Consider the following 13713-nt stretch of genomic DNA (forward strand, 5'->3'; position numbering starts at 1 on the left):
ACAGTCCACTGGTCTATCACAGTGGAATATTACTCAACCATAAAAGGAATGAAGTAATGATACATACTCTAACCTGGATGAGCCTTGAAAACATTATGCCAAGTGAAAGAAGTTAAACACCATAGGTCATATGTTGTTTGATTTCATTGATATAAAATATCCAGAATAAGTAATTCTATACAGATAGAAATCAGATTAATGGTTGCCAGGGACCTGGGGGAGGAAGAAATTGATAGTGATTGCTTAACGGGTATAGGGTTACTTTTGGGGTTATGAAAATATTTTGGAACAAGATAGAGGGAGTTGTTGTATAACATTATGAATGTACTTAATGCTACCAAATTTTTCACTTTAAAATGATTAATTTTATGTTTTATGAATTTTACCTCAATTAAAAATATGTATAGAGGAAATTAATTTTGTGAATCCCCTTTTGGGATAAAACATCAAATGTACCTACTTCTCAAGAGCACACTAAAACATAGCATTATAATTTTTTTTTTTAAGTTTTACCGCCGGGCACGGTGGCTCACGCCTGTAATCCCAGCACTTTGGGAGGCTGAGTTGGGTGGATCACGAGGTCAGGAATTTGACACCAGACTGGCCAATATGGTGAAACCCTGTCTCTGCTAAAAATACAAAAGTTAGCTGGGCATGGTGGTGGGCGCCTGTAATCTCAGCTACTCTGGACGCTAAGGCAGAATTGCTTGAACCTGGGTATGTGGAGGTTGCAGTAAGCCGAGATTGTGCCATTGCACTCCAGCTTGGGCAACAAGAGGGAAACTGCATCTCAAAAAAAATAAATAAATAAAATAAAAAAATAAAAATTACCACAGCTTCCACGCTCAGTGATGACTTCTGCTGACTGGCTTTTAGATGACATCGTTCAGAAAGACTGCCATCCTCCATTGACATCCACCCATCAGTGGTTCAGCCATTCACTCAGTCAGAAAGTTATTGAGTGCCCACCCCATAAAGCCCATGGAAACAGGCAGACTACCCACTTTCAAGGAGGTTTCAGTCTAGATGGGAAGATCAGGCTGAATGGACTGCTCAAGTTGTTATGTGTTCCTTCAGTATAGATCCAAAGTGTCTCATCACTTTAGAGGAGACTATTGAGAGACAGAGAAGTATGGGAAGGCTTCACTGAGATGGCAGAGTCAGAGGCCAATCTCTAAAAACAGATGGGACCACTGGAACACTTTATGCACTCTTGTCTGACAGCATTTATCACACTGGATGATAGCTGTTAACATGTCTGTCTACCCTTATAGAATGTGAGACACTTGAGGCCAATAATCATGTCCTTGTATTCCAAGTGCCTCACAAGAGAGATTTTTCTGAGTTCTTAGAGAAAAATCTATCTTGCAAGCTTTCTTGCACATAGAATTTAGTGGGAAATTGCTATAAGAAGATGAACCAAGACTTAGGTCAAAATATTATGTGTTTAAATGAACCAGTGGGTTATCTCCCTGACTCCACAGTGGGTGTTTCTAAGGAAGTACCACTCTGAAGCTGGAGGCCAAGGCAGAGTGAAGAGAAAAGGGCAGGGTTTACCATGAAACCAAAGCAGCTTAAGCTTTGGGACCCTGTGCTTGCACTGAGCTCTCTCCAAGGCCCTGTTGAGAATTGCATATGCCTGATTTTGTATTCTTTTTCTTAAAGAGGGTCTCTCAAATTGTATCAACTTGAGACCCCACAAAATCTAGAACCCGACAAAATCTAGTACCACCTTGGATGGTTTGAGATTTAGGCCCCGCAAAATCTAGAACCACCCTAGATAAAAAGAATCTAGTTGGTTTGATTCAGAGAAAATCAAGGTCTTTTGGGACTAGTAGAGTCTGTCCTGCTTAAGAAGATGCATTCTGAAGTCACGTTGCTTGGGTGTGACTTTGGGTATGTTACTTCACCTCTTTAGTTCAAGGAACAATAGCACCCACTTCATCAACATGTATTCTTCTATTCAACTTTATTTACTGAGCACAAATTAGGTGTCTGACCCTGCACAGTAACCCAACAAATGACATCTCCACCACAGCTGGAGAAACTGTTGGTTGAGAAGCATCCTTTTTATTTACATTTTGAGATGATGGTGTGAAACATAAAAACTGGATTTTAATTAGCTAGACTTTTATATTATTAAGGAGAAGAAAATGCGGATCACAAGTCTGCATATGTTTGAGACATGGCAGTGCACAAACAGCCTTGCACAGCTTGACTTCTCAGTAGGAGACCCCAAGCTGGAGCTTTAAAAGCCTCACATATTTCTCGTGGCCTTCATATTAGGAGCATATTTCAGGTGAAATTCCAGAAGGGGGTCTTGATACACGAGGCAGTAGTTTTTCAGTAGGTAATTCATAAGAAGACAACCTTTCCCTCCTTGGTTTCTTGTTATGGCCAAGAATGTCTATTGCTGGCAGCCAGGCATTTTTCACAGATGAGGCCCGGCACCTGCAGAATTCATTGCTTCTGGTGGCTCAGCAGAACCAGAGCTTAGCAAGTTGTAAGGCTTCGTACATGGTGCTTTTGTTTCCATAACCTTTTAATTAAGTTTTTATCTAGAGCTTCTAAATGAATTTTTATATTGCAGCGAGGCAACTTCTCGGGCACTAAACAGCCTCACTGCTGTGTGGAAGCAGCACAGGAACCTGCAGATGCCAATAATATTGGCCTTGAATGTACATATTTTCAGACCGTATGAGGAAGAAGTCAAGTTCAATGGCAAGAGGAATTCTGTAGCTCTGTACAATTAAGAGATGGGTTGCATTTGTGAACTGGTATGCCTACCTGTGTGAATGGAAATTATTTTCTCAGTTCTGTTCAAAATATTTGTTGAATATTTCCTGCTTTCCTTTATTCGTTTTTTTTTTTTAATCTGAGATTTAATCCATAACACAGACTGTGACAGAAATATCAACTAATTCAGGCTAAAAATTCTACCAGTAGCACTGAATTCTTTATATTGGCAGCCTACATTACACAAATTAATGTGATGACATAATCAGTATTTCATTCCACTTGATGTGAATACCTTCCAAGTTTCTCTTCCATTTTTCTATTTTTGGTAATATAGCAAAAAGAGTCTTTTCTACTTTATTTCAAATTCAACAAACCACTCATCTAAAAAAAGGGAAAGTGAATCTTCTTTCTTTCTCAAAGCCTGGGTAACCTTGGCAGCACATAAGCCTCCATCAAAAGCAAATAAGGCTGTAAATAACAATCATTCCCCATTCATAAAAGCTGCCTTTGACAGTCCAAGAAATAACAAATTACAAGTCAATAGTCCCCAAGAGATTATAAAGCACTTTAATCATTCTGAATCTGTTTTGATGTGCGTGGTATTTTTTAGAGTGGAATTAGTTACTCCTTTGAGAAACTGCAACCAAGTTTGTGATTTCTGAGTGTTTCACTTAAGCAGAGTTAGAGGCAGAAAAATCCACCATCAATGATTTTTTTGAAAAACGAAGACAACCAAGATACTTGAGTGCCTCCTATTTAGGACTATGCTCTACTTCTTTCCTTCATATTTGTACTATTAAAGGGTGTTAAAAAAATATAGTGCCTGTTCTTAGGAAGCTTACCTAATGGGGAGCTGCAATACATTCATTCTTTTGATTCATTTGCTCTTTATTTACTATATCTCATAAATTCTTATAGTGTTGATATAAGAATAGAAATATAGTGTTGGTGTAGGTATTCCTATAGAGTTGGTGACTGAAGAATGCAACTAAATTTACATGCAAAGTGTTCATTAAGACATTGAAACTCTTGGAGCTGAAGTTGTCTTCACTGTAAGAGACCCTGCCCAGTTATAAAATTCTCTGCTTATAGTCCTAGTAACACAATGTTATACAACTGGAATTGTTGCAGTCACTTCCAGGCAGGTGCTGTTCAGGATGCTAAAATAAGACTAGGTGATAAAGATGAATCAAAGATTAGTAAGATGAGCTGTTCACACTATGCACAATCAAAGAGTACCCAATTGTGAAGACTCTTGGACTATATAACTAGATTTTTATTCTATTTTGATATAATAACAGGGCCCCTAAATGGAATTATATTTAAGACTGAGAAGAGGCAGCTGGTGGTAATGTAGATATAATTCTATCAAGAAATTCAGCCGGAGCCACAATACAAAAGTGAGATGCTCAGGTGATTCGATTTGTACACATTTCTACTATTTCCAGAAAATGATGTTTTCTTATAATTATTTAAAAACTAATCCTGACAGTTTCTTTCTATGAATATATTTATTTACTCCATATGGCTGTATAACCTCAATTTTGTTTTCTTATGCAAACTTTATCACAGAAATGGAAAGTAAGCTACTTGGTATACTCCAAAACCACTTTTGCTTTCAAATGCTCCGGTTCTAATGACAGATTTAAAAGCCAGTGAGTCTTCACTATAGCACTGCATTCTGACAATAAATCAGGAGTTTCACCTGCTCAAAAACCACAGCTGCTTCTGCCCAAGGCACTGAGGAGAAATTCAATGACTTCACAATTAGGGGGACTTCATCCTTATCCTTCAACATAGGCAACTATTTAAGTTTTAAATTTTGGGGTCACGTTTTTATGTTACATTATATTCAAAGAAATACCTCTATGTATACATTCTAGAGAATGTATTACATTCTCTAGAAGGGCTCAGCAGCAGATTTCAGGTGGCCAAAGAAATAATCAGCAAACTTGATGATAGGACCATTAAAATACCTAAACTTCAGAAGGCCTTTAGTTTTCTCTTAGATTTTTCCAAAATAGCCAACTAAAACTCTGGGATTTGGGAATATGGGGCTGAGGCATAATTAGAAGGAAGCCTAGCCATTGAAAGCCATGTTCTGATGCCATTTTTTTTTCCCAAGAAGAAAATATAAAGGATATATTTAGTCACTATTAATCAAATCAAGCGTGGCAATCATTACTCTTCAAGATTCAAACAGTAGTTACCACAGTAAATTAAAATTCCACTAGAAGAGTAGGGCTCAATATTACTACTGGTTATTAGGTTAAACTGTGTAAAATCTCCTTTCTTTTTTTTTTTTTAACAGATCAGAAACAGTTGAATATTGGCGTTTTCATATAATTCAACTAACTAATTGGATTTAGATAAACTTTTTCACATTTAATATAGATTTCATAACTTTGCAAGTTACAACTGCAGCCACTCTTATTTAATTTCTAATTGAATGGTTAACTTATCTGGTATGTTATAGACTTTTTCCCTAAAGAACATGGTTTAGCACCAAATTCTTCAATAGGAAAGTTGATGTGAATGCTGAATAGTTTTTGCATGACTGAACATGAGTTTTTGTCCTAGGGGTAGAGGAAAGCTCACAAATTTTAACGTCAATTAGCTGTTTTTGAAATGTCTTTTAAAACTGAGGCAGCCACCTATCAGGGTAAAGTCTCAGCTACAGAGAGTTTTATTTTTTGATGAACAAAACTCCCCAAACATAGTATATAATTTTAGGACTCTTGACATTTAATATATCTAAATATGAATAACAATTACTGAATACCCATAGCATATACATTTTATGGATTTCTGTCCTTAGCAGTAATACAATTCAAACACCAAGCTTAAGCAGTGGGAATATTTCTCGGGAAAAACATAAATGAACCACTGCAGTGGAATTCAATTAGATTAAATTTACCATTCCTTGGTTCAGTAGAAGAGAGGCAATGCCTGAAAGCACAATCACATAGTCCCTGAGTTGGAACAAGTCCACCACGCTCTGCCCTTGGAAATGAAGAAAGGATAGGGCATGCTTTGTGAATGAGTTGTATTGTAGCAGGAAGAAGAAAAGAAAAACTTGGACTTCTCCCCTCAACACTTTCACAAAGACACAAAATATGCTTTGAAGGTTGCGGACAGGAGAAATCTCTCCAGGTTAAGCTCCAGGGAAAGGCCTGTATTTTTTCTTCCTTGGAACCTTACAAAGAGATTGGTGTGGCATTCAAGGATCATCAAATCTCCCTTCAGTCCAGAACATGCCAAGTGGCCTAGCCTTCCCTAGACATTCATGGGTCATGGGAGAAGAAAAGCTGTGCTGGAGAGTCAATGCCAAGGACTTGGCCATTGTCCAATCCAGGAGTGCTCCTTATCAAGAGGCAGATGAAAGAAGAAGGGGGCCAGGGGAGGCTGAGCTACAAGTCGTCTAGCATTTGAGTCGGTTTCAGCTTTTCTCTAAAACTCTGAAAACAAATCTCACTTCTGAATTTTACATTGTAAAAAACCACCAAACTTATTAAAATCTTATTAAAAATCAAGCAAGCAAAAATGCAAATACAAAAAGACAATAACTTGTGGTTCTTTCAGTTTTATTTGAACTGTTTCTACAGGCATTTTTCACTAAAATTTTCTTTCTTTGTGATGGAGGAAAGCACATATTTCCTTTTTTATTAAAATACACATATTCAAACAATGTTATCTATGAACTCCTTGATGGCAGCACTCAATAATTGATTAAATGACAGAGTGATGATACGTTTAATTTGACTTGGTCATTAAAGTTCTCTGCACTTTGCATATCAAATGCAGTTGAATCCTCTTGTGCTGTGGGTTAAAAAGGAGGCAGCTCAGGAATAGGTGAAGATAAACTCCCTGGTCACCCACAGTGGACTTGGATAGGTGACAAAAACTGGATTATGGGAACTGAAGGAACTGATGCATTTGGTTACCAAATTAAATAAGTTTGACTGTAGAATTGAAACGGTGCTTTCACCCTTGTGTGATCAGTGTAGCTGCAGGATATCTATGTCTAGAACCTTCTTTCTGGTGCAGAGGCATCCAGAATAAAACCTTCAGAGATAATTGTGCAAATGTTGTAAAAAATATATATAAATGACTTTTTAATATCTCCTAAGAGGGATATAGTAAGAAAAAGATATTTGCTTTTCAAGAACACATATCAAATAAGGTAAATGACTCAGTATATAAGAAAAAAATTTCCATTAATATTTTTCATAAAATAGTTTCATAAAAAACCTTACATAGGAAAATAATGTTTCACTTAAATAGATTTACTCTTTGGTGTTAATAGACTTAGCTGCTCAAATTAATTTTACATTTTATAAAAAACAATATAAAACATTGGCTTTATTATGATCTATGAAATTATTTTTTAATACTTTTTTATACCCTTGAGCAATTTAAAATCTGAGAAATAATACATTCTTTCATAGGAAACAATCACTATGGTGATTCTGAAGCCTTAATTTTTATATTAAACAAAAGCATTAGGCTTTAGAGCTTATCAAGACAACAAAATGAAATACACAATTGCCTTGAAATAGTATCAGCAAGAAATAAAATGTTTAAAAATTATTTAACTATTTTTAAAATGTAGACTTTTAATCTATTATAGTTGGGGTGTGTATTGTGTAAATTAATGCAGGTAAATACTTCAGCTAAGTGCTCTCGGGTGAATTGCATTCAAAATTAACACCTATAATTTAACAAGATAAAGTCACCTCTAACTCTTTGTTCACTTCAAACAAGGGGAATTAAATGTCGTTTCTAAAATAAGGCATTATGGAGTTACAACAGTCTGCAATATTTTTTCAGTCTCTATCAGTTTAGTTGGTGTTATACAAAGTTATAGAATTTACCACTAATAGTTCTATTAAATAATTGTAGAATTTCTTAAATTGTCTCCACAAGTGGAAAAACTCATAGCTAATCCTCCAAACTGTGAATATATTTGAAATGAAGAGGCGGAGGTTGCAGTGAGCAAAGATCGCATCATTGCACTCCAGCCTGGGCAACAAGAGCGAAACTCTGACTCAAAAAACAAAAGAAGATAGTATCAAATACAGTATCACATCACTTAATGATAGGGACATGTTCTAAGAAATGCATTGTTAGGCAATTTAGTCAAGCAAGCATCATACAGATTACTTACACAAACCTAGATGGTATGATCTAGTCATAACCCACCTAGCCTATTAAGCTGTATAGCATATTACCATACAGAATACTGTAGGCAACTGTAACACAATGGTAAGTATTTATATATCTAAATATAGAAAAGGGACAGTAAAAATGTGGCATAAAAGGTTAAAAATGGTAAACATGTACAGGACACTCACCACAAATGGAACTAGCAGGACTGGAAGTCACTTTGGCTGAGTCAGTGAGTGATGAGTGAATGTGAAGACCTAGGACATTAGTGTACACTCCTGTAGGTTTTATAAACACCTTACACTTAGGCCACAATAAATTTATAAAAATAAAGTAATTATGCTATAATGTTACAATGGCTACTCTGTCACTAGGAGATAAGAATTTTTCAGCTCCATTATAATCTTATGGGACCACCGCTATCCTATATGTGGTCCATTGCTGACCAAAATATCACTGTGCACCCCATGACTGTATCTCAACATGAAGTTGCTGTTTTTCAGTCTGGTATTCTAAAAGGGATTTGAATCACTTTCAGACTTCTCTTTTTAAATATCATTGCAGGAATATAGATTATTTTACTTATTGAATATGATTCAATACAATTCGAGCTTAAAACATGAAGGTGATAAAATAATGACTCTATTTACTGAATAAAAATACTCCAGTGAAAACAAAGGAAACATATTTGATCACATATACACTTTTAAATTACAGTGTAAGTTACATTGGTAAGAAGTTATGTTATGGCCCATTCTGCTGTGCCTTTTTGGTAGCTTAATTCTGTCAACAAGCTGGTGTTGTTTTACCTGTGAAATTTCCTAAATGGTTTATCTATAAAAATACACTTAGAATTTCTTTTAGTTTTTTCTATGATAAAAATTTAAATGACTTAATTGTTTTTCTAGGAAATGATGATTATTTTTTGCAATATGAAGTTCAAATTTCATCACAATTATAAGTCATTCCTTGGTACATCAACCAGCAAAATGTACTGCACTTAAAATTGGGTGCCCAAAGATGTATTAGTAGCATAGACAAATAAACCATTGGATATATTTGAAAACTTTTATACCTTACACATACAAATATTTATATTTCAAATAATAACAAGCTTACCCACAACATATGTTAACTGAAGGCATATTATGATGTTGGGCATAAGTATAACTCTATGTTCTATATTTTGGCTGATTTTAACATAATCAAAAATAGGCAGGATTGGAGATTAACATAATCGCCAAATAGTCTTTAAATGCATAGTTTCAAACTTCTTTAAAACTCAGTTTGATGCAATAGGAAGAGAATCGGATTGGGAGACAAACAGGGCTGGTGTGAATAGAACACTAGGCTGGATGCTCTCTAAGATATTTTTCAGCACTGACATTTCATGATCCTTTTATTCTTTCCCTACAAACCTTTATCTTCAAATTTCATATCCATTTGTTTTTCCTGACAGAATTTCTGATAGTTGAATGGCTGAAATGGCCAAAGGAAGAAAGAGAAAAATAAAACCAAACTGAGAGAAGTTGTAGCTGAATAAACCACCTTTGGTAAAGCAAAGATATACAGTGGACTCTCCCGTTTTACACAGGTTTAAAAATATCTAATTATTTTCGAAAATATGCCACACTTTAAAAAGAGGACAAAGGATTATTGACAAAGTAAACTGGAATTAGATGAATTTGGAGATCTTGACACTTAGTATTACTGACATCAACTGTAAGAGGTTTTGAATATGTCAGGGTATTCAGTGAGGATAAAGGCACATTAAAAAAGAAGAATACTATATGAAGACAGGAGAAAAAAAGAAAAATTAGAACATAAAATTGGTCATGCTGTATAAAACATAAAAAAGTCCTCTGAGGCATTTTATCATGATTAACATAGAAAGTTGTAATATTTTCAATTAAAAAAGGAGATATTTCATTATAAAATGAAATGTAGGTCTCTCCAAGTTTTATTTTATATAGGTTCTTTCAAAGATCACCAAAAAAGGACCGGGCATGGTGGCTCATTCTTGTAATCCCAGCACTTTGGGAGGCCAAGGCAGGTGGATCACTTGAGGTCAGGAGTTCAAGACTAGCCTGGCCAACATGGCAAAACCCCCTCTCTACAAAAAGTACAAAAAAATTAGCCGGGTGTGGTGGTGCATGCCTGTGATCCCAGCTACTAGAGAGGCTGAGGCAGGAAAATCGCTTGAACCTGGGAGGCAGTGCTTGTAGTGAGCTGAGGTCACGTCACTGCACTCCAGCCTGGGGCGACAGAGCGAGACTCTGTATCAAAAACAAAACAAAACAAAAAACAAAACAAAACAAAAAAACCCAAAAAACAAAGATCACCAAAAAAGGCTTAGTTTCAGCAATATCACCATAAAAATATTTCGGAATACCTTGATGGTATATTTAAAGTGTTGATATTCATTCATTGTCATTGATACATAACTGATATCCATCACCATTAATATATCATGCCTACCCAGCAAAGGAAATAAAGTAACTGTTCACTAAAAACAATTATTCTGGGGGAAGGTTGGTAATTTCTTTAATAATCTTGATATATCAAATACAAGCAGAGTATTTTACTTGTACTATATAGCAAAGTGACTGTAAATAGCTGATATTTTATACTTCTTATACATAAAGATGGCAATTTTGGGAAATTCTGAGTCCTCAAGCACTGAATTGGCATTCATCTTTTTGAACTGATTAATCAGCGTGCCTTGGACAGAGTAAGTCCTCAATAAAAACTGAAAGAGCTTCCTAAAGTTCTACTTTCCTCCTGTTGGTTCTCACCAAAACCAATTTCTAGCTTCATGATTACACTAGCAGCAGTTCTCAAGGGAAAGATTTCTGGATTGTTAATAGGTGTTACATGAATATGGCCCCCCTGTGTTAAATGGTGTTCTATGTATTCCTATGTGGCAGGAATTATCCAAAACATTACTAATGTTTAACATTACATTAACTTAATGCTAATACACATTAAGAGTCTTACGAGGGGCCATATGGTATGTAGCAATCCCAAATACATTTATTCTCTGTCTGTCAGAACATCTTAGGGAACGACTGCTTTGCCAAAATCACTTTCGGAGTGTGGCTCTATATGACTGAACCCTTTGGCCAATCAACCAAATTCCCCTTAAGTCTAGCCCCAGCCTTTCTCTATGCCCCTGACATAAGCCATCAAATAAAATAAACATCATTTTTATTTTTTTTGCTGATCAAACACACAATCCTCCAGAACCCACACCAATCTCCTTGAAGGACACGCAGTGTGGTAGACACATTTCGATGTGCTTCTCTTGATTGTATTTCTGTGTACTTGAGTTGCTCATTTGTGAGCCCAATGCACTGGCCTGTCTAGTATAGAGAAGGCATTAGGGCTGTGAGGGTAGAAATGCACTGACCTCTCTGGTATAGAAAGGGCATTAGGACTGTGATGGTAGAAATGAAAGAAAAGAAACAAGGAAAGGAGAAAAGAAGGGGTCAATATTCAGTCTTTGATGACCAAATAGAATCCTGGAGTTGGGTTAACAGTCATAAAGGTCAGAATTGAGGGAGAAAAAAATTTGTTAGGTCCTATTTGCTCTCACTTAGCACATGGAGAGCCAAGCCTGGCTACTAGATCTTAGAATTTATTACTTGCCCTGAGTAGAGAGGTCTATGAGGTAAAGAAAGCAGAGCACTCTTCCAGAATGACTGTGGGAAGAGAAAGATGTGGAGGCGAGGGAAACAGAGAAAGATATCTTGACCTCCCCTCACTATTTCAAAATCCTGGCAGGGAGGATCGTTAAATTTGGCTGAGACCTCTATTGAGGGTGAGGATTTTAGCCTGCTTCCTTTTTGGGTTTTCGGGAACAGACTGTTTCAAAGAGTGCCTGGAAGAACCTGGGAGGTCCAAACAGTTGCATTCAGTGAGGGAACTTAAGGTCCCTAACACCTGAGCTTACTGTGCTGCTTTGGGGAGATAGCCCAGGTTTCCACTGTGCCCATTAGGAAGTAGGAGAAAGTTGTACTGGCTGTGAACTTCCCAGCATGAACTGTCCCTGATAGCGTGGGTACAGGGTGAGGGCGGTCATGCCAGGTCGGGGCCAAATGTGAGTTAGCTAGACCTCAGGAAGACATACCAATCCAGGAGAGGCAGCAGTTCACAGCAGCAGTCTGAATGCCACGCATAAACCCTGATGCAGCTGAGTGGGTCCCAGCTAGCGCAGACATGTGAACCAGCCCAGTACCAGGAGGCCATGCTGAGGCTGGGGGCTGCAGATAGGCAGAGCAGATACTCTTCAGCCAGAACCTACAGGAAGTTAAGCTTTGCCTACTTTTTTAGGATGGCAGAAGATGGTTTAAATTAGAAGAGATTGAGATACATTAAAAAGCAAATCCCAATTTCTCCCACCTGGGATGGTAAGAATGCAAAAGATCATATTAGTCATAGAAAAATCAACTGTGTTTTCTCTGCATGGCTAACTGTATGCAAATTTCAATGCCTTCCCTTCTCTTAAAATGCTTGTTTTCTATTCCATGCTTCATATTCCATCTTGGTTTTCTATCTGGTTTCTGAGTGTCATGGCTTAGACCTTCTACTCTAACACTGTATCTTCATGAGGTCCAGGATACATCATATTTCTTATTATCAGCAAAGTACTAACACAAGTCACTAGAGCAAAGAAAGTAATTACAGCGCATTTCATAATTCAGTCCAATTCTACAATGTATTTTATATTTGAACAATATAAGAAATGGAATATAACACAATGAAACTAATAGAATTAAAAATTTAATGTTGAGGAAGTATAGTATATTTTAGTTATCCATATCACATAAGAATTCTCAAACAATACAGAAATGAGCGTTGTACAACTGTCACTTATATAATCATATAGTTGCTTTTATCCAGCAGTGGAAATCCAGTGTGGTCATTGTATGTCAGATAGTAGATTGACGTTTTTTAATAAGAAAAATAATGATATTTTAGATAAGTTTGCTGGCAGAAACTCTAGTGCATCTGATTTTAGAGTGGCAGTAGTAGCATGTAGAAGCATTAGAAGTAGCATGATAGAAATCATGAAACCTAAGTTAAAAATAGACTTTATCTCAAAGAAAGTGTTTTTTGGTTCTCTTTATAGTGAAAATAAAATTCAGCCCCCTCTCCAGCTTTGACTTTTCTGTGTGGCTTACCTGAATATAGTGAAAAGAATTTAAAAATAACAAAAGATTTCTTACCAAACTGGGGTTACGGATTGGAACCATTTATATTACTGTGGTCTGAGTTAAGGGGATAGAGTTAAATATACTGTATTTGTTCACTCTTGGGTTTTTTCTCCCACCATAGGAGTGGTACAACTAAGTAGCCCCTGGCCTTTTCAAACCTGCACCACCATATTTCATTTACAGTATCCAATAAGGTCAAAGGCAAAGAATAAAAAACTCTCAGCATGGGCTAACTTTGTCAGTTTAAAATGTGGTTCTCCATTCAGCCCGCTGTTAAGCAGGCTGTTCAAATAACGTCTTGGTTCACATGTCTGTGGGTCTCTGATAGGCTTCAAAGTCTGGGGAAAAGCCTATGCAAGTCTGAAATCTAACCTTCTTCACCCCTCCATCTTTCTGTCTCCTGTTTTCTGATCCTTTTAATCCAGAATCTTTAATAGAAAAATTCTGTTGCAGGACTGAAAACAGCATGGGGTCAAAATCCCATGTGGGTTATTTAAAGCAATGTCTGCAGTCTTTTGAATGTTTCAAGAGCAATTTAGTTGACCTCTGGGGACTCTTCTTCAAACATGTTCTATTAAACACACATAAACAC

This window comes from Papio anubis, chromosome 6 (genome assembly GCF_008728515.1).
Source record: "Papio anubis isolate 15944 chromosome 6, Panubis1.0, whole genome shotgun sequence".
NCBI lineage: Eukaryota > Metazoa > Chordata > Mammalia > Primates > Cercopithecidae > Papio > Papio anubis.